Source organism: Herpailurus yagouaroundi, unplaced genomic scaffold (genome assembly GCF_014898765.1).
Source record: "Herpailurus yagouaroundi ecotype Mexico unplaced genomic scaffold, PumYag 208, whole genome shotgun sequence".
In the NCBI taxonomy this organism is placed as follows: Eukaryota; Metazoa; Chordata; class Mammalia; order Carnivora; family Felidae; genus Herpailurus; species Herpailurus yagouaroundi.
Window position 1 is genome coordinate 3,467,514 of NW_024412439.1, and position 24,249 is coordinate 3,491,762.

At 47.7% G+C, this 24,249-nt stretch overlaps 1 long non-coding RNA gene across 2 annotated transcripts; it reads left to right on the top strand.

Annotated features, from left to right (window-relative positions):
• The first annotated feature begins 10,465 nt into the window (after positions 1 to 10,465).
• LOC121015859 (uncharacterized) lies at positions 10,466 to 16,898 on the top strand. Of its 2 annotated transcripts, none has more exons than XR_005784004.1 (2): positions 10,466 to 11,344; positions 16,790 to 16,898. It is a non-coding gene; the product is annotated as an uncharacterized LOC121015859 (long non-coding RNA). The 2 variants fall into 2 exon arrangements; XR_005784003.1 differs by lacking the exon at positions 10,466 to 11,344 and adding an exon at positions 13,650 to 14,616.
• Positions 16,899 to 24,249: the final 7,351 nt, after the last annotated feature.

Genomic DNA, 24,249 nt, shown 5'->3' on the forward strand with positions numbered 1-24,249 from the left:
CATCCGCACTGACCTCCCCCATGCTCACTTCCCTCCCCTCCTCCCCCCCTCCCCCCCCTCCCCTTCCCTCCATCCCCTCCCCTCCCCTTCCTTTCCCTTCCCTCCTCTTCCCTCCCCTTCCCTCCCATCGGAGTGCCCTAGAGGGCCTGTTAAAACACAGATCCCCCTAGCACCACCCGCAGAATTTCTGATTCAGGAAATCAGGGGCAGCGGCTTTTTAAATGTGTTTCCCCGGGATACTGATGCTGCCAGTCAGGTGCGTCTGGGGACCGAACTTTGAGAAGAGCCGGAAGAGCTGGGGCCTGGGCAGGAAGGAGGTAAATTGTTGTCTCCCGAGAGCTCATTAAGGTTGCAAAAGGGGACAGAAAAAGCATTTCTTGACTCTGAGGAATTTAGGCGTTACTGAAAGAACTGGCCCGGAGGGAACACTCACAACACACACACACACACACACACACGCACACAAAAGGGGTCTCTGTCTCTCAGTTCATTTTCTTTCGAAGAACAACCCTCCTCCTTTCCAGGGTGACCAGTTAGCTTACTCTCTCAGCAGCTCTCCTGACACCTGGGGCCTTCTTTTGGCCACCAGGTAAATGCACCAGGGTCCCCGATGGCTGGCGGCATGTGCCGGGGATGAACGTGAACCCCTACGTTTTAGTCCGAAAGCCTGCCGGGTCAAGCCGACCACCTGTGTGAGATCCCAGTCTGTGGATCTAGCCCTTCTCGGGACCCTCAGAGCTGTGGGATACCTTGCCCAGGCCTTTTCCAGAAAGGGTACTCTCAGATGGCCAGAGAAATGGCGTCTGAGGAGGAGGAGAGCCACCGGTGGGGCCAGGGGCCAGGTCTCCATGAGTTGCAAGTACCTCCATGCAAACAGGACACCCGAGGGACGCATCCACCTAGGGCGGCTGAGAACTGTTCACAAGGCTGACTTCCTGCTTTTTCCCCTCCACTTCTCTCATTCTTTCTCCACTGCTCCATGCATGATTTGCTTTAATCTAGCTGCTTAGTTAGTTATGTAATCAGTGCTCCCGAACTCAACACCCAACACGGAACAAAGCCAAGGCAGCCATTTCATCGTAGGGTTCTCTTCCAGACCTTTGCCCTAACTCCTGATTCCTGTGTTCATCATTCCCTGCTTCCCTCTTTATTTTAATTTAATTTAATTTAATTTAAATTTTATGTTTTATTTATTTATTTTTTTTGAGAGAGAGAGAAAATGAGACAGAGCGTGAGCAGGGGAGGGGCAGAGAAAGAGGGAGACACAGAATCCAAAGCAGGCTCCAGGCTCCGAGCTGTCAGCACAGAGCCCGACGCGGGGCTCGAACCCACGAACTGCGAGATCATGACCTGAGCCCAAGTCGGAGGCTTAACCGACTGAGCTACCCAGGCGCCCCTCTTTATATTATTTTAAAATTTCTTTGTATAATGGGCAACGTCAAACCCACACAAAACTAGGGAGACTAATAAAGTGAACCCATATGCCCCTATTGTCCAGAGTCCAGCTTTTCAAATCATGCCCAATCTTGTTTCATCCATTTTGTTCTACTCCCACACCCTCTGGGGAGTTGAATTGGATTCATATGTGTTCCTAAAGGCTATCTATATTTTATTTCCGCTGTCGCTAACGTTATCAAAGGGTATGCTGCCCTGTGCAATTTTTTTTCAGAGCCACTGTTTTAATTTAATATTGCGTTGGTAAGTATCATCCTTGTTGCTGCCCGTCACTGTAGTTAATTCATTTTGGTGATGTGTAATAGTCCATTTATGAGCATACCTCGGTTTATTTCTCCACTCCCTCACCGACGGCCATTCAAGTGTTTCCAGCCTTTTGCCACTGTGGACAGTGCTTTTATGAATGGTCTTGTACATTCTTGCCCTACACCTGGTAGAGCTCTGCGAGTGGAACTGCTAAGCTTTAGAATTAATGCTGGATTGTGGGGCACCTGGGTGGCTCAGTCGGTTGAGCATCTGACTTCGGCTCAGGTCACGATCTCATGGTTCATGAGTTCGAGCCCCACATCATGCTTCAGATCCTCTGTCCTCCCCCCCCCCACTCCTCCCCTGCTCATGCACTCTCTCTCAAAAACAAACAAAACATTTAGGATTCATGCTGGATTGCTTCCCATCAAAGTGCTGCCCCACCCCGGCACCATATGAGAGATCCCTCCCCGGATTCGTATTTTCTCTCCCATGCTGGTTGTTGATAGATGTATTCATTTTTTCCAATTAAAATGTAATCTCAGGGGCCTTCATTTACATCTCCTCAGTTACTGATGTCTTAGCTTAGGCTGCCAAACAAAATACCATACACTAGGTTTGGGACTTGCTTGGGATCTATCACCCCTCCCTCTTTGTTCTTATTGCCCCCTTTTAGAAGGGGGATTTCTATTCTAAGCCACCCAGTCTATGGCATTTTGTTGCAGCAGCCCAGGCAAACCACAACAATCACTGATGTTGACTATCTCTTCATTTGGTTCCCCACCCGTGCATTTCCTTTGTGTGTTAAGTGCCCATTTTGTCCGTTTTCTATTGGGTTGCCCATATTCTATTGGGGTTTTTTGGTCCATTTTCTATTGGTCCATTCGCTTCCTATTGTTGCTATAACAAATCACCACGTTCTTAAAAGAACATCATTTTTCCTGAGTTACGGTTCTGGAGGCCGGAGGTCCAGAGGGGGTCTCACTGGGTCAAACGAAGGTGTTGGCAGAACTGCGCTCCCCGTGGAGGCCCAGGAGGGACATCTGTCTCCTTTCCTTTCCCAGCTTCTAGAAACTGCCCATATTCCTTGGCTCACGCCTCCTTTCCAGCCATCACATCACCCGGACCTCTGTTTCCGTTGTCACATCTCCTCTCTCTCTGACCCGCCTACTTCCCTCTTATAAGGACCCTTGTGTTTACATTGGGCCCAGCCAGGTATTCCAGGATAATCTCCCCATCCCAAGATCCTTAACTTAATCCCATCTGCAGCAACCCTTTTGCCACGTAAGGTAACATTCAGTAGTTCTGGGGGACCAGGACGTGGACATCTCTGGGGGACCGCTGTTCTGCCTGTGTTCTCACACTGCGCTCTTTCCTTTCTCATGGTTCGTATAAGAAGAGCCACGTAAAAGAACATGACTCTGCCCCTTGAACGCTGACGGGCAGTTAGGGCCCGTCCCCCCCCCCCCGCCCCCGAGGGGCCAGCACCGGGTTTCAACAGCTCCCCACCCTCTCTGCTGGGCGCCTGTGGGTGTTTGAGGAGACACATCAGAAAGCAAGACACTGTCTCCACCACAGGCGGGGAGACAGTCCCGTGTTCTGAGGTGCCGAGAGACGCAGGCATGATGTCTGCACCTCTCTGGGCTTTGGAACCTCGTCTGTGAAACGCAGATTCTTACTGTACCTGCCTTTCAAGGTTGTCGTAAGGATAAAAAGGTTGCGCGTGTGACTGGCTTTACACACTACCTGACATGTGGTACTTTATAAATGGCAGAATCAAGAGACAGATAGAAGGTTCCATGGATGGCCACAAAAAGCAAAAACCCAATTAAAACATGGGCAAAGGCCTTGCACAGACATTTCTCCAAAGAAGATATGTGAACGGCCGATGAAAAGGTGTTCATCCCTACTCATTAGGAAAATGCAAATCAAGGGGCGCCTGGGTGGCTCAGTCGGTTAAGCCGCCGACTTCGGCTCAGGTCATGATCTCGCGGTCCATGAGTTCGAGCCCCGCGTCGGGCTCTGTGCTGACGGCTCAGAGCCTGGAGCCTGTTTCAGATTCTGTGTCTCCCTCTCTCTCTGCCCCTCCCCCATTCATGCTCTGTCTCTCTCTGTCTCAAAAATAAATAAATGTTAAAAAAAAATAAAAAAAAAAAAGAAAATGCAAATCAAAACCACAAGGAGATACCCCTTCATGTCCATTAGGATAACTGCTATCAAAAACAAAAGCAAAAGCAGAAAATAACAAGATTTGGCAAGGATGTGGAGACATTGGAAGCCTTGTGTGCTGCGGGTGGGAATGTGAAATGGTGTCGTCACTGTGGAAAGTAGTATGGAGGCTCCTCGAAAAACTAAAAGTAGGGGCATCTGGGTGGCTCAGTCGGTTAAGTGTCCGACTTCGATTCAGGTCATGATCTAGCGGTTTTTGAGTTCGAGCCCCACGTTGGGCTCTGTGCTGACAGCTCAGAGCCTGGAGCCTGCTTCCAATTCTGTCTTCCTCTCTCTCTGCCCCTCCTCCACTTGTGCATCACTCTCTCTCAAATATAACTAAACATTAAAAAAATTTGTTGAGGGTAGGGACGCCTGGGTGGCTCAATCAGTTGGGTGTCTGACTCTTGATTTCAGCTCAGGTCATAATCTCAGAATCGTAGGATCGAGCCCTGCATTGGGCTCTGCACTGAGCCTGAAGCCTGCTTGAGATTCTCTCCCTCTCTGTCTCCGTCTGCCCCTTTCCCCTGCTTGCTCATGCTCTCTCTAAAATAAATAAAAATTTATTTAAAAAATTTTTTAAGTTTATTCATTTTTGAGAGGGAGAGGCAGAGCGCGAGTGGGAGAAGGGCAGAGAGAGAGGGAGACACAGAATCGGAAGCAGGCTCCAGGCTCCGAGCTGTCAGCACAGAGCCTGACGCCGGGCTCAAACCCACGAACTGAGACCTTGACCTGAGCCAAAAGACGAAAAATAATTTGTTGAGGGTGAAAAACAATGTTGAGGGTAGATTTCATGTTCTATGTTTTCCGCCACAATTAAGAAGAGAGTCTCAAGGAAGCCACACCCTTTCCTGGGTCCCATCACTCTTCTTTTCCCAACTAAAGCCAGCTTCCCTTCCCTCCCATCTGTGGTCACTGCAGCTTAATCCACTGATGTGCTTATCCTTAGAAACCAGGTCCTACGTGGGAGCTTTCATTAGGTACCCCTGATATTCAAACTCTTAACTGCTTTCCATGCTCCCCTCCCCAAAGGACAGCCTAGGTTGGCCATTCTTAGTGGAGGCAGGAATGGATGAAATTGCCTTTTCCTTCTTCTGAGTTGCCTCTAGTTTGTGGTTTATTTATTCAGTACGTGTTTGCTGAGGGTTTACCTTGTGCTAGGCATTGTGGCGGCACTTAAAGTGAGAAGAATCCAGCCGGGAGGTATGGCGTGCCAAGCAGCGGAAACAGTATGTGCAAAGGTCCTGGAGCCAGAAAAGAGTTTGGCATGTCTAAGGAATGGAGGAGGCCGGTGGGAGGGAGAGTGGAGTGGAGAGAGGCTGAGCTATAGCTGGAGCTGGTCTTTGCAGGGCTTCATGAAGCAAGTAAAAGCAGGAAACTCTTATTTACTAACATTCAAGTAGTCCGATGACAACTATTACCTAAGGACATCCTTGGGTTCTCACCCAGGGTCTATAACTTGCTACCTGCACACCCTCGGTCAGTGGTTCTCAAAGTTGGACATGCACTTGTATCACCTGGAGGGCTTGTTACAACACATTACTGGGCCCCGTGGCAGCTTTCGGATTTAGTAGATCTGGGCGGGGTTCAGAAGTCACGTGTCCAACAGGTTCCCAGGTGACGCTGATGCTGCCGGTCTTTGGACCACTTTGCATCATGCTCTGTGCAGGTAAATCACTGATTCTCCCTGAGTCTTTTTCTTCGTCTGTAAAATCGCCCTTCTGTCCTGGTTGATGTGCTCTTCGAACGAGATGATGTACAGGGCGGGGAAAGCCCTTCGTAACAATTTAAAAAGACACGGAGGGAATTATCAGCTTGATGAGGTTCAGTCATCACTGCTCACACGGGCGCTTCCTTCATCATTTACCAAGAACGGGCACATCGAACACGAGCGGCTGACTGCATAGGAACAGGGGCTGTTGAATTTCACTTACCCTACGTTCGTCTGGGTCTCTGCCCACGTGAGTGTTTGAGAACCACTTGTGCTGGAAGGAGGGTTGCTGCCCTGCCTGGGAGAAACCTTGCGATTCGCCCCTGTTGTTCACCCCACAGACAGAGGCTCGGTCGGTGATGCTTCAAATGTTTGTGGTTATTTTTGTCAACCATCATCTCTTCCCACGCCTCCCCAAGAAAGCTCTCTGCAGTGAGTCATCCGGGAGGCCCAGGAGGCAGTTGACGTTGTTTTGCTGGTGTTTGGCCATTGAGGGGAAGGGAGAAGTGATGTCTCCTTGGGGGCTCGCTTTGAAGAAAAATTCCACGGGTTCATCGCCTCGCGGAAAGTCGGTCTCTAGAATCCGTGTCCGTGATATACACTGGGTGTGTGTATTTTTATTTGTATTCGGTCTCCCTTTCGCGGAGTCCATGTGTGTATAATACTCATGGCGCATCTATTGAAAGCCTACTATGTGTCATGAAATTTATCGTCCGGCAGGGCAGACAGACTTGTAATCCAATACGTGAAATGAAGTGTTACAGGGCCTCTGATGGGGATGAACACAGGTTGGGGTGCAGTGAGTCGTAAAGAAGGAAGAGGGTGCCGGAGAGGTGTTCCGAGGAACTGGTTATTAAAGATGGGTGAGGGGCACCTGGCTGGCTCAGATGATAGAGCATGCGACTCTTGATCTCAGCGTCATGAGTTCAAGCCCCACGTTGGAGGCAGAGGTTCTTTAAATGAAAAATAATGTCAGGGGCACCTGGGTGGCTCAGTCAGTTAAGCGTCTGATTCTTGATTTCAGCTCAGATCGTGATCTTGTGGTTTGTGGGTTTGAGCCCCACATCGGGCTCTGTGCTGGCAGTGGGGAGCCTGCTTGGGATTCTCTCTCTCCCTCTCTCTCTCTCTCTCTCTCTATCCCTCCCTTGCTCGCTCACTCTCTCAAAATAAATAAACTTAAAGAAAAAGAAAACTTTATTAAAAAAATTTTTAATGTTTATTTATTTTTGAGAGACACAGAATGTGAGCAGGGGAGGGGCAGAGAGAGACACACACACACCTGCACAGAATCTGAAGCAGAATCCAGGCTCCCCGCTGTCAGCACAGAGCCTGATACGGGGCTTGAACCCATGCACCATGAGATCGTGACCTGAGCCAAAGTTGGACGCTTAACTGTCTGAGTAACCCAGGTGCCCCCCCAAATAAAACTTGAAAGATGGGTGGCACTGGGGCCCTGGGCAGCTCAGGTCATGATCTCGCAGTTCATGAGTTCGAGCCCCGTGTCAGGCTCTGTGCTGCCAGCTCAGAGCCTGGAGTCTGCTTCGGATTCTGTGTCTCCCTCTCTCTCTGCCCCTCCCCTACTCGCACTCTGCCTCTCTCTCTCTCTCTCTCTCTCTCTCTCTCTCTCTCTCTCAAAAATAAACTGTTTAAAAAGCATTAAAAACAAAAAAGATGGGTGGCATTTTCCAGATTGACTCAGGAGAGGCATTCTGCAATGAGGCACATCGGGCACCTGCAATAGTCCCATAGAGTTGGAATATGGGTGCAAGGGCTGGAAAGGAGGTTGGAGAGGTGGGCAGGGGCCTGGCCATGAAAGGCCTTAGGGGACAAGGATTTGGTGCTTCATCCTGCAGTCAAGGTACTGAAGTGTTGAAAAGTTGAAGTCAGAGAGCGAAACGACACTCCTGTGTTGTGGGAAGATTATTCTAGAGGAGGTGTGGGGGTGGCTAATGGGAGTGCGGAACTGGAGGTAAGGAGATGGAAAGGCAGGCGGGAGCCGAAGGGAGGGTAGCCAGGAGGGAGCGGTAGGGTCGTAGAAAGATGCTGAGGATGCAGTGTTGACAGGACGTGGCTACAAGTTGGATGGAGGTGCAGGGAAATGTGAAGGGAAAGAGAAGAAGCTGGAGGAACAAGCAAGAGTGTGGGGAGAAAATGTCTCCCGCCCCACACCTGTTGAGTTTGGGACGCATTTTGTGGAGGCGCCACACCCCGGTCTAACTGGACACGTGCCGTTGAGAAGGGCCACATTTAGCCATAACGGTGAGTGGATGAGGTGACCTGGGATGAGAAGATGGACAAGGACAGGTTAGTGGGGCATTGTGTCACTTCATGTGCTGGAGGAGGAAGGGGAAGCCTGGAAGAGCATCTGGAGGTGATGTCAAAGGGGGAAGGTAGCAAAGCCGTTGGAGGAGGCAGTTAGGTTCTGACAGGGCACTTGGAAGCCAAAAGGAGGAAATACCGGCCAGCTTTCCAGAAGGACAGAGGCCGGTCAGAGCAGTACTCTGCAAGAAGCCGGATCAAACCAAACGGGCCCAAGATGGCGGGCGCCCTCACAGGAAACCCCCGACCAAATCAGGAAGAAAGCATGAAATCCTGCATCCCTGTCTTAAGTAATGAATATTCCGCCCCCTAGTTAACAATTGGCAATAAGAGATAGAAACCCAACCCCCAGGGTTAGGATGATTATGCTGTGGAAGCCACAGATGGAGAAAGAACCAGATGGGAAGAGGTCAGCACGAGGACTTAGAACTTTGGGTTCCAGAGAGTGACTTGAGGTCCCGCCCCTAAATAAATATGGAATGAATGGAAGAAACTTGGGAGGTGAGACTATGAACACCGTCTCCAAAGAGTGGCCACTGTCTTATCAGTTTGTATCTCTCTAACCTTGACTCCTCTGTTTGTACCAGGAACCCCCTTCTCCCAAGTTATCGCTGAAATGATGAAAAGTAGTGGGAAATCCCACCAGAATAAGGAGAAAGCTGCCATTGGTCTGAGAGAGAGACTTCTGCAAGGGTTCACACAAGCGAGAGTAGATTCAAAGAAGATCCCACAGACATTTGAGTCATGACACACAGAGGAAAGGGCGGATGGACCCTCAGCGAAACACGGCACGCTCCAAACTTTGGCAAAAGGCTCACTCTCTTGCACACATCACAAGCAGGGGTCATGCTGGGCACCGTGACGACCGTGAGGGACAAGGCAGGGACCGAGACAGACAAGATCCCAGCCCTGAGGGAGCTTACATTCTAGTAGGGCAGATGGACAAGAAACAAGTGTGATATACGCCATGAATGAAACAGACTAGGGTGAACCAGTAGAAACTGGAGACAAATTGATTGAGATACATGGTTTATCTTGCTGAAAAACCCCCAGCTTTGGCACACAGCACATTTCAGGAGCCATCGTGTTTTATGATTTATCATATCTTGTGCAGAGAATGTTCCCCTGTCACTTTTGGGACAACCTTCGCTGCCAAAGGTAGGAGTTGGGGGAGCGGTGGTGGGAGAAGAATTCTGTGAACCGCTCACACCCTGAGGCTACCCCCTGATTCCTTAGCTCAGGGATCAGAGGCAAGATGGGCCCTTGGGAAGATTTCAAGTTAATAGAAGGTGCACCTGGCTAAGGTTTGTGTAGGAGCAACACCATTCCTCACCTCCTGCTAACATTGGCCTCCAGCCACAGCAGGAACGCTCCACCCAAGTCCCTCCCAGGGTTTTTCAAACTGGAGGCAGGGAGGATCTTTCTTCTCTGGACTGGCAGTTGTGAAGATATGAGTTCAAGGATGATGGTGCCTCTTCCCCTTTGTGTGAAGAAGTTTAACTGCAGAACGAGAGAATGAAGCCAACACACCCAGAGCAGTGGAGATAAGAGGTAGAGACAGAGAGTCCTGCTCTCTTGGTAGCCAGGTCCGCCATGATGCTTCCTGTGGTTTGGTTGCCTGGGGCCTGCGTCCCGCCCCCTGCCCCCCCCCCCTTTTTTTTTGCCAAAGCTGCTTCTTGTTGAGGTTCTGCCAGATGTAACCAAAGTCACATAGAGCTGGGATAATATCACAGGTTACTCCAAGAGTCAATGCTGTACACAGCAAAGGAAGGACCCCTCAACAGTGGGCTTTGACACATGCAGCCCTACCACTTAGAGGAGGGGGAACCCCAAGCTAACCCTAGGGGCAGAGATCCCCACCATGTTTGCCCCATTCAGGGGTCTCGGCATCTAGGGCCAAAATGGGGTTGTGGGGAATAGCTCTTTATCAGCTAGGATGAGCTAAGCGACCGTGACAAACAAGACCCAAAAATATGTAGTGGCTCAAATACAAGAAGAGTTTGTTTTTCATTCACCTAACAGACTGCAGCAAGTGCTCTTTAGTTGATGGGTGGTTCTTTCCCATAGGGCGACTCAGGGACCCAGGATCCCATATATGGTTCTAACATAGCCTAGTTATCATCTACATCTTACCAGCAGAAGGGGAACGATAATTCTTCAAAGCCTTATCTTGCAATCTCTTCAAGTCACATGCTATTGGTGAGAACTAGTCACACGCTCCTGCTGAACTGCAAAGCAGGCTGGGAAGTGTAGTCTAACCTTGCACTTTGCTATAACCCCCATGACTACAAAACGAGAGAATGATCTTGGTGGGCAGGCAAGTTTGACTTTCTGAGAGCACTAAATGTTAGGCACTCTGGTGTTTGGATTCTAATTCTAGATGCAGATTTCTTGATCTTGACGCCATTGACATTGGAGACTGGATAATTCTTTGACGGTGGGAGGGAGGCTGCCCTGCGCATTACAGGGCATTTAGCAGCATCCCTGGCCTCTACCCACCTGATGCCAGTAACACTTCTTCCTTTGTCTTCCCCCAGCCCTGGTCATGACATGAAAAATGTCTCCAGATATTGCCAAATATCCCTGGGGCACAAAATCACCCCCCCCCCCCCAGTTGAGAATCATTGTTCTAGACAACGAGAGCATGGGTCAGAATCTTCTGTCAACCTGGGACAAAACTGCAACAAAACAACCTGCCCACACTTTGTCCCTTGGAAAACTCATGGAGTCGTTGCTCGTTTTTGCTCACAAAATTGACAGACAGCTTAGCTGAGGGGCTGACTTGAAGTTCCAGAGAGAACAGAGTGATACAAACTCCAGCCCTCAGGCTCTCCAGGCCCAGGACGAGAATCATGCTAGATCCCCAAGTGCTTGTCACAGCCAGAGCAGCACGCAGAGACGTGCTTTATTAAGTCTTTTCACTTCACTCAGTATGAATCTCAAAGCCATACCAGCTTGTTTGCAAAGAACACACTTTCTGGATTATTTGGTGCAGATTCTCTGACATTTCTGTGAGAAATAAGTTTTTGGTTTTGTTTTTGGATACCTTGCCTAATGTGAGACAATGTGTGTCAGCATCTGGAAAGTCCCTGTTCTGTGTGGACATGGCAAACGAGAGGGTGGGCAGACGCCTAAGAAGGATATTTGTTTTCTGGAAATGGGGTGTCTGGGAAAAACTGGTGAGAAGTCCTTGCAGCCTGGAAAAAACAGGAGGTACTGTCATCCAGCAAAGCGTTAGGATGCCAAAAGTTTTTGGTTTTATCTTCTAGAAACCCAACAGCGCTGTTCTGACTTCAGAGGAAATGGCTTTTCTGGTTACAGCGGATGGGTATTCCTTCACATTCCGTGGGGATCTTTGGGAAGAGCTTCAGCGTTTGGGCTGCAGTCCCAGACAGGGAACTCCAGGTTTGTGTGTGGCTGTCAGTACAAAGTATTCATTTCCTGATTCACTGGCAATATGCAAGGCTCTTGAACATTAAGCAAAGATGGTTAATTTGGGGGAGGGGCAGAGAGAGAATCCCAAGCAGGCTCTGTGCTGTTAGCACAGACCCCAACGCGGGGCTCGATCCCATCAACCGTGAGATCATGACCTAAGTCCTCCTTCCAATTATGAGCAATGTGGGTCTGAATAAGCATTTGAAGATTCACAGGCCCACGTGTATCATCCTTTCTGAGCAGGCCTGAAAACACTAGACTTCTGGTTACTTATCAGTTGCTGTTTAGCCTGGAAACAACGAACAAATAGGATCGCTAGTCTTGCGTTACCAAGTGATTGCTCTCGTTCCAATATGATTGAGTCAGTCCCCTGCTCAGCACCTCCCAGTCACTGTCCATTGCCCGCAAGTGAGTGTCCAAACACCTCGCCAGGCCCAGAAGCCCCCTGTGGCTCCTTTTAGAGCCCTATCTGCTGCCAGCCCAGGATGCCTCTGTCACCTAGAACCAGCAATGCCAAGTGCATGGCCATGAGTGCACCGGGACATGTCAGGCCCCCGGCGTGGATCAAACTTCTCCCTTTCAAACCCCCCAAAGCTTGATGACTACAGGATTCAGGCCACATGTTCTGCTTTCTAGAAAGCTCTCCTGACTTTCACTGTGGCTTCTCAAGAAGAAATGGCCACTTGCTCCCCTGGGTCCCTCATGTCATTGATAGGACTTTATGACCCAGACCCCTGTCTGCACTTTATTTCACACATTGTTTAGATGTCTGCCTCGCCTCTCCTCTGAGGTCAGGGCCGGTGTCTAAGTCCTCTTGGGAGCCACAGTGCCTAACAGAGGATCTGGAGAATGTTTGTGTAATAGAAGTTTATTGAGCAGAGCAATGAACGGAAATTTCTGTCATGTGGCTCTTTCCTTTTTTGAATTGTGGTGAAATACACATAACAAAATTCACCATCTTAATCATTTTATTTACTTAATTTATTTTCGTCTTCATCATTTTATTTATTTTTTTCTTTTTAAAAAAATATTTACAGGGCGCCTGGGTGGCTCAGTCGGTTGAGCGTCCGACTGCGGCTCAGGTCACTATCTCGCGGTTTGCGAGTTCGAGCCTCGCGTCGGGCTCTGTGCTGACAGCTGGGAGCCTGGAGCCTGCTTCCGCTTCTGTGTCTCCCTCTCTCTCTGCCCCCTCCCCTGCTCATGCTCTGTCTCTCTCTCTCTCTCTCTGTCAAAAATAAATAAAACATTAAAAAAAAGTTTAAAAAAATGTTTCCTCATTTTGGAGAGAAAGAGAGGGGCAGAGAGAGAGGGAGACAAAGAATCCCAAGCAGGCTTCACGCTATCAGCCCAGAGCCTGACGCGGAGCTCGAACTCACGGACCGCGAGATCATGACCTGAGCTGAAGTCGGACGCTTAACCGACTGAGCCACCCAAGTGCCCCTCATCTTAGTCACTCCCCAGGCCTCTCCCCTCTCAGCTTCTGGCAGACACCTTTCTTCTGTTTGTCTCTATGAATCTGACAGACCCATATTCTAGGCACCTCCCACAAGTGGAATCATACACTATTTGTCTCTTTGTGACTGGCTCATTTCCACCGAGCGTAACGTCCTCAAGGTTCATCCGTGTGGTGTTGTGTGTCAGAAGTTTCCTTCCTTTTCAAGGCTGAATAATATTGTATTGTGTGGATATAGCGCATTTTGTTTATCCATTCGTACATCAAGGGACGCCCGGGTTGCCTCCACTTTTTGGCCATTATGAGCAATGCTGCTGTAAACATGAGTATACACACAGCTGTTCGAGTCTCTGCTTTCGATTTTATTGGGCATATACCCAGATGTGGAATTGCTGGGTCATATGGTAATTCTGCGTGTGCTATTATAATTCTGTGTTTATTTTTATTTTTTTTTTTTGAGAGAGAGGGCATGCAAGTGAGCAGGGGAGGGGCAGAGGGAGAGGGAGAGGGAGAGAGAGAATCTTAAGCAGGCTGCACGCCGTGGAGCCCCATGTGGGGCTCAGTCTCAAGAAGTGGGAGATCGTGATCTGAGCTGAAATCAAGAGTCGGATGCTTAACTGAGGGAGCCACCCAGGCGCCCCTGCGTTGATTAGTTTTTTTTTTTTTTTTTCAACGTTTATTTATTTTTGGGACAGAGAGAGACAGAGCATGAACGGGGGAGGGGCAGAGAGAGAGGGAGACACAGAATCGGAAACAGGCTCCAGGCTCTGAGCCATCAGCCCAGAGCCTGACGCGGGGCTCGAACTCACGGACCGCGAGATCGTGACCTGGCTGAAGTCGGACGCTTAACCGACTGCGCCACCCAGGCGCCCCACGTTGATTAGTTTTTTTAAAGAAACAGACATACTGTTCCAGGACAGCATTTTACATACACGATTTCACTGAATGCTCCTGATAATCCTAGGAGGGAGAACGATATTCCTTTCTCAAGAGATATTCCTTTCTCAGTTTCATAAAGCCAACCAGGTCCCCATATCCATGCTTTGGAGTCCTGTGCCATATTGGCTTTTCTCCGGAAGGGCGGCAGGCTCCCTCGCTCTGGTGGGTGAAGGGCCCCGCCTTAGGTTGGGGGGAAAAGAACTTCCTGAATAAGCGGCATCCTACTTGTAGGTGGTCGCCAAGGTCAGCTGTCTGTGACTAGCTTCAACCCAGTCCATCACAGGCTCGGATCTTCCGCAGCGACGCTGTAACATGTTTCTCCGGGTTCTATATCCCAGGACGCGATGACCTCATAAACTCATAATCAAGTTTGGTGATTACAAAACCACTCAAGAAGAACGTGGTTGCTATGCACTCCTCTGAAGTAATGACCGAATATGGGAGATCATTTAAATCCGGTTGAGATCACTCCAGTTTCGTTACCCAAGGTCTCTTGGTGGTTCCGGGCGTGAGATAGAGAGTTGGCGCATAATCTAACATCTTGCAGAATCTCAGAGATAATCTAACCGTGAGAAGCCTTCCCTATGTATCTCGTCAAAGATCTGGCAGTTCATTAAACTAGCTGGTAAGCGATGGGTTGTCAAGGCACGCCTAGATATGCCATCCCGTCAATAGACCCCAAACTTCCCCTGCATTGTAGCCACTAGGCACGAAAACCCAGGGCAGAGAAGAGAGGGAAGGGATAAGATCAGGAGCTCATGCTTTGATGGACCTTCTCTGCTCAAAACATACAGCAGCGACACATAAACTATTGAAACAGAAAACCCCAAATGCCTGGATACACTCAAAGGTAAGACGATGCTGGAGGATAGAAAAGATCAAGCGGGGAAGAGGTGAAATATCGCAAGGGCGGAAATGTAAAGCAGAGAGCACACCACAGCCCCGGGTTTGCTGTTTTTTTTTTGGGGGGGGGGGGGGTCGGAAGTCAGTGGGAATGATTGGAGAGAACTAAAAATGTTGAGCCTTCACGCCAGGCTCACTGCTGGAAGTGAGGGGCAGACTAGGTCATGAAAGGAAGCGGGGGAGAAAAAAATAAACAACCCTGGCCGACCGCCACCTGGGGAGGTGGCATTTATAAGCCACAAGACTGGGGAGGTAGGAAGTCAGAGATGGCCTCAGAACACAGTCACCAGTTGGCATGTTACCTGATTTTGCATAACGTGAAGACCGCGAGGGGACAGGGGAGTCCTAAAACGTCATTGTAAGACTATGGCGTGGCCAGGGGGCAGGTGGAAGCAACTGCATAAAGACTAGATGGGTGGGGATGTGAGCCCAGAATGAGAGAGAGAGAGAGAGAGAGAGAGAGAGAGAGAGAGAACTTTCCAAGAGAAGAAAAAATTGGAATCTGAATCCACTCCAAGTTCACCCTCTGGAACAGACTGATAATGACTTCAAAATAAATGTATGTGGCATGCTCAGGGAGATACAAAAAGGAATGACTTCTGTTTTAAACTAGAGCAAGAAATTATTTAAAAAGATATCAGAGGAGTGCCTGGCTGGCTCAGTCGATGGAGCATGCGACTCTTGATCTCAGGGTTGTGGGTTCAAGCCCCACGATCACTGAATCATAAAATTTTATTTTTTTAAATGTTCATTTATTTTTGAGAGAGAGAGAGAAAGAAAGAGAGAGTGAGCAGGGGAGGGGCGGGGGGGGGGGGCAGAGGATCTAAAGCAGGCTCTGAGCAGAAGGCAGAGAACCCCATGCAGGGCTTGAACTCACGAACCGTGAGATCATGACCTGAGCTGAAGTCAGACACTCAACCGACTGAGCCACCCAGGCGCCCCTAAATAATAAAATCTTTTTAAAAAGTTGGGGCACCTGGTGGCTCAGTCGTCTGACTTCGTCTCAGGACATGATCTCACGGTTTGTGGGTTCAAGCCCCGCATAGGGTTCTGTGCTGATGGCTCGGAGCCTGGAGACTGCTTTGGGTTCTATGTTTTCCCCTCTCTCTTTGCCCCTCCCCTGCTCACACTCTGTTTGTCTCTCTTTGTCTCTCAAGAAATTGAATAAACATTAAAAAAATAATAATAAAAAAATAAAAAGTCTTAAAAAAATAAAAAGCCATCAGAAACAAAGTAGGAACAAGCGATGGTAAAAAGAAACAAACTGAAATCTTCCAATCATGGAAAGAAAAAGTCACTGAAGTTTTAGAAATTAGTCTGTAGATGGGGTAAACTTGACACTTGGGCAGACAGAGAGAAGCAGTGAATTGAAAGAGAGACAAAGAGAAATATAATAGACAAGGCGATTAATTGCATCTCCCTTCTGGGAAAAGTCAACATGCTCACATTATCTGGATTTTACCAATCTCTGCACATGATTCCGTCTTCAGATCCCTGTTCATTAGTGTTCATTTTTAATGTTTATTTCTTTTTGAGAGGGAGAGAGAGAGACAGAGACAGAATATGAGTGACAGAGGGGCAGAGAGAGAGAGGGAGACATAGAATCCGAAGCAGGCTCCAGGCTCTGAGCTGTCAGCACAGAGTCTGACATGGGGCTGAACTCAGAAGCTGTGAGATCATGACCTGAGCCAAAGCTGGATGCTTAACTGGCCATCCAGGCGCCCTGAAATCACACACACTCACACTCAAATGTTGCCCTATGTAGCAATTGTGGTGGAACGAATCTGTGCTTTCAAAACAAGTATGGAAGAGCTGACTGGGGCGCCTGGGTGGCTTGGTCTGTTAAGCGTCCAACTCTAGCTCAGGTTATGATCTTGGAGTTCGAGCCCCGTTTTGGCTCTGTGCTGACAGCTCAGAACCTGGAGGCTGCTTCTGATTCTGTCTCTCTCTCTCTCTCTCTCTCTCTCTCTGCCCTTCCCCTGCTTGTGCTCTGTCTCTCTCTCTCAAAAATAAATAAACATTAAAAAAAAAAGAACTGACTGTATTTAAAATATTGAAATGTTAAGCAATTCCAGAATTTTCCATTAATCTCTTCTTTTTTCTCTTTTTTTTCCCCCAAGGTTAGTCAAGTGAAGCAGTGGAGAAGGAACAAAGAAATCTGTAACTGGCTATGATCAATTAGTTGTAAATTAATCTCTTATTTAACATTTTGATTGCACCCAAAAAGATGATTTCATGAACAATTTATATGATATAATCTAGGAGTTTCAGACACTAGAATGAAAGAGTGATTATAGAACTTTAATGGACACCCCCAAAAAAGTTCTGAATGGTGATCTAGGAATTCTTTATAAACTTCCTAGATTTTGAGCCCCCATTAAAAAAAATCGGGGTGCCTGGCTGCCTTAGTCTGTAAAGCACACTACTCTTGATTTCAGCGTCTTGAGTTTGAGTCCCAGGTTTACTTAAAAAAAAAAAAAAATGACTGGGGGCACCTGGGTGGCTCAGTCGGTTAGGCATCTGACTTTGGCTCAGGTCATGATCTCACGGTTCAGGAGTTCGAGCCCAAAATTAGGCTCCGCACTAACAGTGTGAAGCCTGCTTGGGATTCTCTCTCTCTTTCTCTGCCCCTCCCCCACTCACACTGTCTCTCTCTCTCTCTCTCTCTCTCTCTCTCTCTCTGTCTCAAAATAAATAAATAAACTTAAAAAACTTTAAAAAATTTAAAATGACTATTGGGGCATCTGACTGGCTCAGCTGAGGAATGTACAACTCTTGATCTCTGGGTCATAAATTCAAGCCCAACTTTGTGGGTAGGAATTACCTTTAAAAAATCTTTACAAAAATGACTACTGTATTTTGGGCCAAACACAACTTCAAAACTTACCATAACATTAAAGGCTATTTATTTCTTCAATGGAATAAAAAGTTTTAGTAATCAGACTGGGAAATGATCTAATATTAGAAACGTGGTTATAGGTTAATGTGTGTATATATCTTTTTGCACTAAAAGGTTATTTTATTTTTAAGTTTAAGATTGTTAATATTATAATACATTTCTGATTTTATGGGAAGTTTGGATTTTCACAAAGGTACATTACAAAATAGCCCTTTTCCCTCTGATTTATTCAACTTTACCTGGGAGCATACCATAGAGGAGAAAAATCTTTGGAGATTTCTTACATTCAATACCACTTTAGTTTATTTTTAAAAAAAGATTTTATGTGTAAGTAATCTCGACACCCAACATGGGGCTTGAACTCACAACCTTGAGACTAAGAGTCCCATGCTCCATCGACTGAGCCAGCCAGGTGCCATTCAATACCATCTCAGAAGTTCTTTCCACCACATATTACATGATGATAAGCAATGGATATGAATTAGTCTCCAGATATGCAGTAAGATACGAATCTTGGCTGAAGGCTTTTGCACATACTTCATGGGCTTTGTCTCCAGTACAACTTTCCTGAGGTCAAAGTGGGCTTAGGTGTTCATGCCAGTGTTTACACATTAATTAATCGTTATTGATACAAAGTAGATCAGCCAATGAACATTTCAATACCTAGAGTAAAATCTCTGGAGCCTCATGGTCCCTGAGATTTATTTCCTTTCTTTATCTGAGAAATTTCTCTGCCTTACCACCAGCAGAATTTCTACATTTATCATTTACCTCCTCATCACCCTTAATTTCTTGTCCATTAACTAAGAGAAAAAATCCTTGAAATCATATGAGTAGGTGAGAGAAGGAAAAGTAGGGGCAAAATTTCCTAAAAATAAAGCCTCCTCTTCATCTACTTGGAAGCATCAATATCTCTTATAGATGGAAATGCTTCAAACCAAACACTTTTCTCCATCCCAGTTCAAGTCTCTGGAAGGGTTCAGGATCGGCGACAGAGAATAATCTTATTCTAAGATCAGTTGCAGCCCATTAACTTGATGACATTAGTCAGCAGGAACGTGAACATCACGTATTCTGGCTATTTCCTTAAAAAGATTTTATTTACTGGAGTATTCGGTGAGTCGGCAGTCAGAAGATGCCTGGGGTCTGTAAGTTAGAAACCTACCAGTTGTTCAGGAGGACAGCTTTTCCTGGTCTAAGCTTACCAGAAATGTCTCTTTGGGGAGTCTTAAAGAAGACACCGATAAACAGCACATCTAACAACATCGTTTCAATAAAAAAACGACAGTCCTTCCCCATGACCACTGCTTCCTGCCGGCCTGGACGCTTACCCAGGGCGTGATGCCAAATGCCGTTCAGTAAGAGCGATCCCACGAAGGGGTCAAAGCCATTTGGTCAAGGTCTGTCTGGTACACTGGCCAGTATTAGCAAAACTGAAGAAGAAGATGGAGTGTATTTCCTTTTGGCACCGTTCTCCAAATATTTCTGGAGACAAAAATCTATGATAAGAATCGGGCAGCTGAGAAGGAAGAGGGAGGCAGCTATGAACAGAGCGTGAGTGTGTGGGGGGCTGGTGTGGTGGGGCGGGGAACTGGAAGCCTGGAACGGCCTCTCCCCTTAGCCCATTTTGCCCACCCTCCTCTGGCAACCACCAGTTTGCCCTCTGCATTTATGGGTCTGTTTCTGCTTTGGTTTGTTCGCTCCTTTGTTTTGTTTTGTGGATTTCACAGCTGAGTGAAATCACATGGTATTCGTCTTTCGCTGTCAGACTTATTTCCCTTCGCACAAGGGATTCTAAGTCCATCTATGTTGTTGCGAAGGGCAAGATTTCAGTCTTTTTTACGGTTGCGTACTATTCCGTTGTGTTTACGCACCACATTTTCGTCCATTCCTTTATCAGTGGGCGCTTCCCTATCTTGGCTACTGTAAGTAATGCTGCAATAAACATAGGGGTGCATAGACCTTTTTAGATTAGTGCTTTCGTCTTCTCTCCCCAAATCCCCAGTGGTGGAATTACTGGGCCTTATGGCATTTCTAATTAATTTTTTGAGGAACCTCCATACTGTTTCTCCAGGGGCCACACCATCTCTGATCTGATCCTCAATAAGATATCTACTTTGACAACTCTCCCATGTTCAAGACATCTCAAGGGTTTTCCTCCCATAAAGGACTCCTCTGATGGCAATGAAGGAAGTGGTATGATTAAGGCTTTTCACGGTTATTAAATTAAATTAATTAATTAATTAATTAATGAGAGAGAGAGCAGGGGGAGAGCAGCAGAGGGAGAGAGAAAAGCCAAAGCAGCCTCCATGCTCAGTGTGGAGCCCAATGTAGGACCCGATCTCACCACCCTGGGTTCAGGACCTGAGCTGAAATCAAGAGTCCGACGCTCAACTGACTGAGCCACCCAGGCACCCCAGTTGTGACATTTATAAGTTCTCTCTCTGGTGCGAGCACTCAACCAGAGCATAAATTCAATGCTCTAAGTGACGGTTTTCTCACAGGTGATGCATTCATAAGGTTTTGCCCACTGTAAATTTTCTAATGTTCACATCGGATTCTGTAAACATTGAGAGACACCCTACATTCATGGCATTCGGAGTTCTCTCCTAGTTTGGATTCTGATGGGAAGTAAGAGATGATCTTTTACTTAGACACCACCCTGCATTTAATACACAGCAACTAAACAAACAAAAACCTCATTGGTCACCTTTGGAGCACCCTAGGGAACAAACTGTACCCCAGGGTAGCCCAATAGTTGATGAGAAGTTTCTTTTTATAGGAACAATCCATTTATAAAGGAAGGAATTACAGATTATAGAATATAACTACCTCGCAACTCCTAATAAATTAACAGATCTAGGTAATGATCAGCAGGTGCTTATACCAGCGAAGAGAGAAATCCAGACACGTGCCTTCCGACAGAAGAACACAAGTCCCCTATGAAGTATTTTTGCCAAAAAATCGAACTTGAATGGGATCAAGCCTCTCGTGCCGTCAGTTTATAGGAAACACAGGAAAGCAGAAGAACATTAACATATCGTCCCAGTTAGTGAGCAAAATCTGGATTGTAGGAAACTTGACAGGACAAAAGACCTAGTTTTTCCAAGAAATATGTTGAAAGAAATAAATGTCAGGGGGAGTTATAGAAAGAGATTCAAGTGACATACCAATTAACTTCAAAGTGTAGAACTTATTTGGATCCTGACTCAAACTGTGAAGAATGCAAAGAAATTTACATCAAGCAGGAGAATCTCAACTCAACAATCACTTGATTTTTAGTAATCTTAGGACTTATTTATATATTAGAGTAGGTTCTATGCCCAACGTGGGGCTTGAACCCCGGGCGGAGAGATCCAGAGTGGCATGCTTTACCGACTGAGCCACCCAGGCACCCCGGGACTTTGTTTTAAACAAATACAGGCATGTCACTGTTTCAAGGGTCATCTTTAGAAATGTGAACTTTAGCGTTTATACGTAAAATAATATGATGCTGAGACGTGCTCCCAATAAAGGGGACGGTGTGTGTCGGTGGTGCAACCGCGGCGAGCTATCGATCGAACGCGACAGGATGACCTTTGAAGCTGGTGGGCAGGTACAGCCAGGGCGCGTGGGGGCGCCAATGAGAAGGCAGCGGCATTCTTGGAAGGAGACGATGATAGCTGCTATAATGGCTGCCAACGCAGACACCTGAAGAGACCGCGTCAACAAGTCCCTCGGTCCCTGAAAGCTGAGCTTCCTAAAGCAGCTCAGCTGCAGGGGGCCTGGGGCGCGCCCAAAGCGGCTGGTGGACCGTCAGCTCCGGACCTCCGCTCCCACCGCCGCTTCTCTTCTTCGCCAGCGGAGGGCGCGCGCAGGTGCGCCCCGATGCGCACGGCCGGGGCCACCAAGAGGGGCAGGTGCGCACGCGCCGCGGAGGCTACGGACCACATTTCCCAGGAACGCTTGTGTGCCTGGCCCCGCCCAGTGCCCCAGAATCCTTTCCAAGCCGGAGCCTGGCTTCTGCCTGGCCTTCTCTGGGCTGCGGAGTTGTTTGTCCTGCGGGTAGCGGCGTCATAGTTCGGGGAGCGGCAGCTCTTGCACCGGGGCCTCTTTTGGCCGGGTTTTAGACCCGAGCCCCTCCTGCAGGAGGCGAGCTTAGTCCTTTGGCTGTCACTTCCCAGTCAGCCAGACGGCGGCTCGCCCCGCCACACGGGTGTGGACTTGCAGCCTCTTAGAGGCGGGAGGAAGTTGGATGCCGATGCGGAGTGCGGGTCACAAGGAGTTTCAAAGAGGGCTCATTTCCCAGAAGCTATCCTCCCTGCGGTCTTCTTTGAGTGAGCGACCGAAGTTAGGGCGGGGAGGATGCCCGAGACACACGGTGGTTAGGAACCGAGTGCTAGTCTTGAACCCACGTTCCCTTAAGCAAGACTGGAACACGAGTACGTGAACACTGGAAACTCCAGAAAGGGAAGACCTGGAACCCGCTTAGGTAGACTTCTCAACCCACGTTCCCCACCTACGGGGTGTCTCCTCTGATTTAAGACGAAGGGTTACAGGCGCACAGGCGTAGTGTGGTCGGCAGAGGGCAGCGTTGACCGCTTGCTTCCTCAGGGCTAGGGTTCTGTCCCTCGGGACCGGACGGACTCCTGGCGTTGTGCCTTCGTATCCCATTACTTTCACGCCTCAGAGCTCTTTTATTTACTGACACTCTCGCCCCTCTCCCACACGTCCGATGAGCGTTTGCTCCTTTCCTGAATCTGCCTGGTGTTTGGCTCAGCCAGTAGACCTAAACCCCCACTCCACTGTGTGGACGCATAGCTGGCTAACTTGTTTCATAAAAGGTCGGTAAGTATCTTAGGCTTTGCGGTCTCTTTGGGTTTCACAATTTTGAGGTTGTTGCAGGAAAGCAGGCAAAAACCATACTTAAATGAATATGGCTGTGTTCCAATAAAACTTTATTAACACTGAAATTTGAATTTCATGGATCAGGAAATAATTCTTTTTTTCCCCCAACCATTTTAAATGTAGTATATTCTACTCCAGTGTAAAATATGAATGAATGAATGAATGAATGAATATCCCAGATGTAGTTTTTAATCAGTGTACCGCGGAGTGAGATCATTACTTTTCAACCTCTGCGTATGGATCAGATTTGGAATGACCAAAGATTTTTCTTCAGGGAAAGGCCTCTACTCTGCAGTCTTGAAACAGGCAACTTCTTTTGAGGTTCTGTCTTTCCTGCATATAAACCGTAACTGCCCCGAATTCTTGGTGGGAGGTTTCCCCTCTTCTACACTAGAATGGACAATATCGGGAGAGGCGATATGCCAAGGGCCCTGCACTTCCCTAGGTGTTCCTGTTGGGTATGCCAAGATTGCGAGGTCTTAATCGTGCTTTACCTGGGCCATTTCTCAGCCTTGTGTTCACAGCAAGCAAACAGGCAAAGCAGGGGCTGGAGGGGGGTCAGGGAAGGCAAAGAGCATGTTTGGTTACAATTCGCTATAAAAGTAGTGATTCCCCCAACTCAGCGTTGCTTTCCTGTAAGGCAGCCCACGGTTTGTGCTGGAACTCATCTGGGCCCATCTGTGGAGCTACAGAAATGAGTCTAATAGAGCCTTCTGCCTTGTTAGGAGCATATATTCTAGTTGGAAAGATGGTCATTCTTCTGAAGGTTTTTATTTATTTATTTATTTTTTATTTTTTTTAAAAGTCACCTCTGCCCCCATCGTGGCGCTCAAACTCACGACCCCGAGGTCCAGAGCTGCATGCTCTACCAACTGAGCCACTCAAGTGCCCCTAAGATAGTCACTCTTGATGCCCCTCACTCCCAATCCAAATCCTTAGCAAGTTCTAGAGGCTCTACCTTCAAAATACATCCTGGGTTGGGTCACTTCTTACCACCTCTGCTGCAACCACCATTTCTCCTCCGAATCACTGGAATTCCTGCTTCTGCCCTTGCTGCACTTTAAGACATTAGAATCACCTGGGGAATTGAATACTGATAATTCAGATGGATAATTCTCCATCCCAAATGAAGTAAGCCAATATCCCTCGACGTGGGGCCCGGGCGTTGGTAATTGTAGAAGCTCCCCAGGTCGTTTCAATGTGCAGCTAAGAGTGAGAATCCACTGCCGTTGACAATGAGAGGATATCGTGGCGTGTCGAGCAAATGGCGACGTGGTCAAATGCACTACTCAACCTGCAGAGCGGTTATGTGGTGGCCTCACACGTTTTCACGTGACTTGAGCAAAGTGTGGCAGATACACTGAAAGGGGTAGATCAGGGGCAGGATGAACATTTACCTGGTTATGAAAGAATCAAAACGAAAGCTGATTAAAAGCCTGAAATGAGGTAGTGGCAGTGGGGATAGAGAAGAGACTGGACTGGAACACATGGAAAGTAAAGCCAATAGGATGGTAACTACAGGTGAACTAGCCTCTCAAAGTTACCGTGAATTAACATAGAGATTTGGGGATGAAAGTTCTGTTTTAGATTAAACCACTGAAGGTACTTTTGAGATAGTTCCAGATGATAACATTGACTATATGGTTCTGAAGCTGGGGAAAGATCTGGGTGGGAGACCAAAACTGAAGTGAGGGTAGAGAGGAGTGCATTCTTGATGGGGCTAGTCTCATTGAAAGACCTGAATTTAGGAAACTATAGAGAAGGGGAGACAAAAATAAACTTTCCATGCTCTAA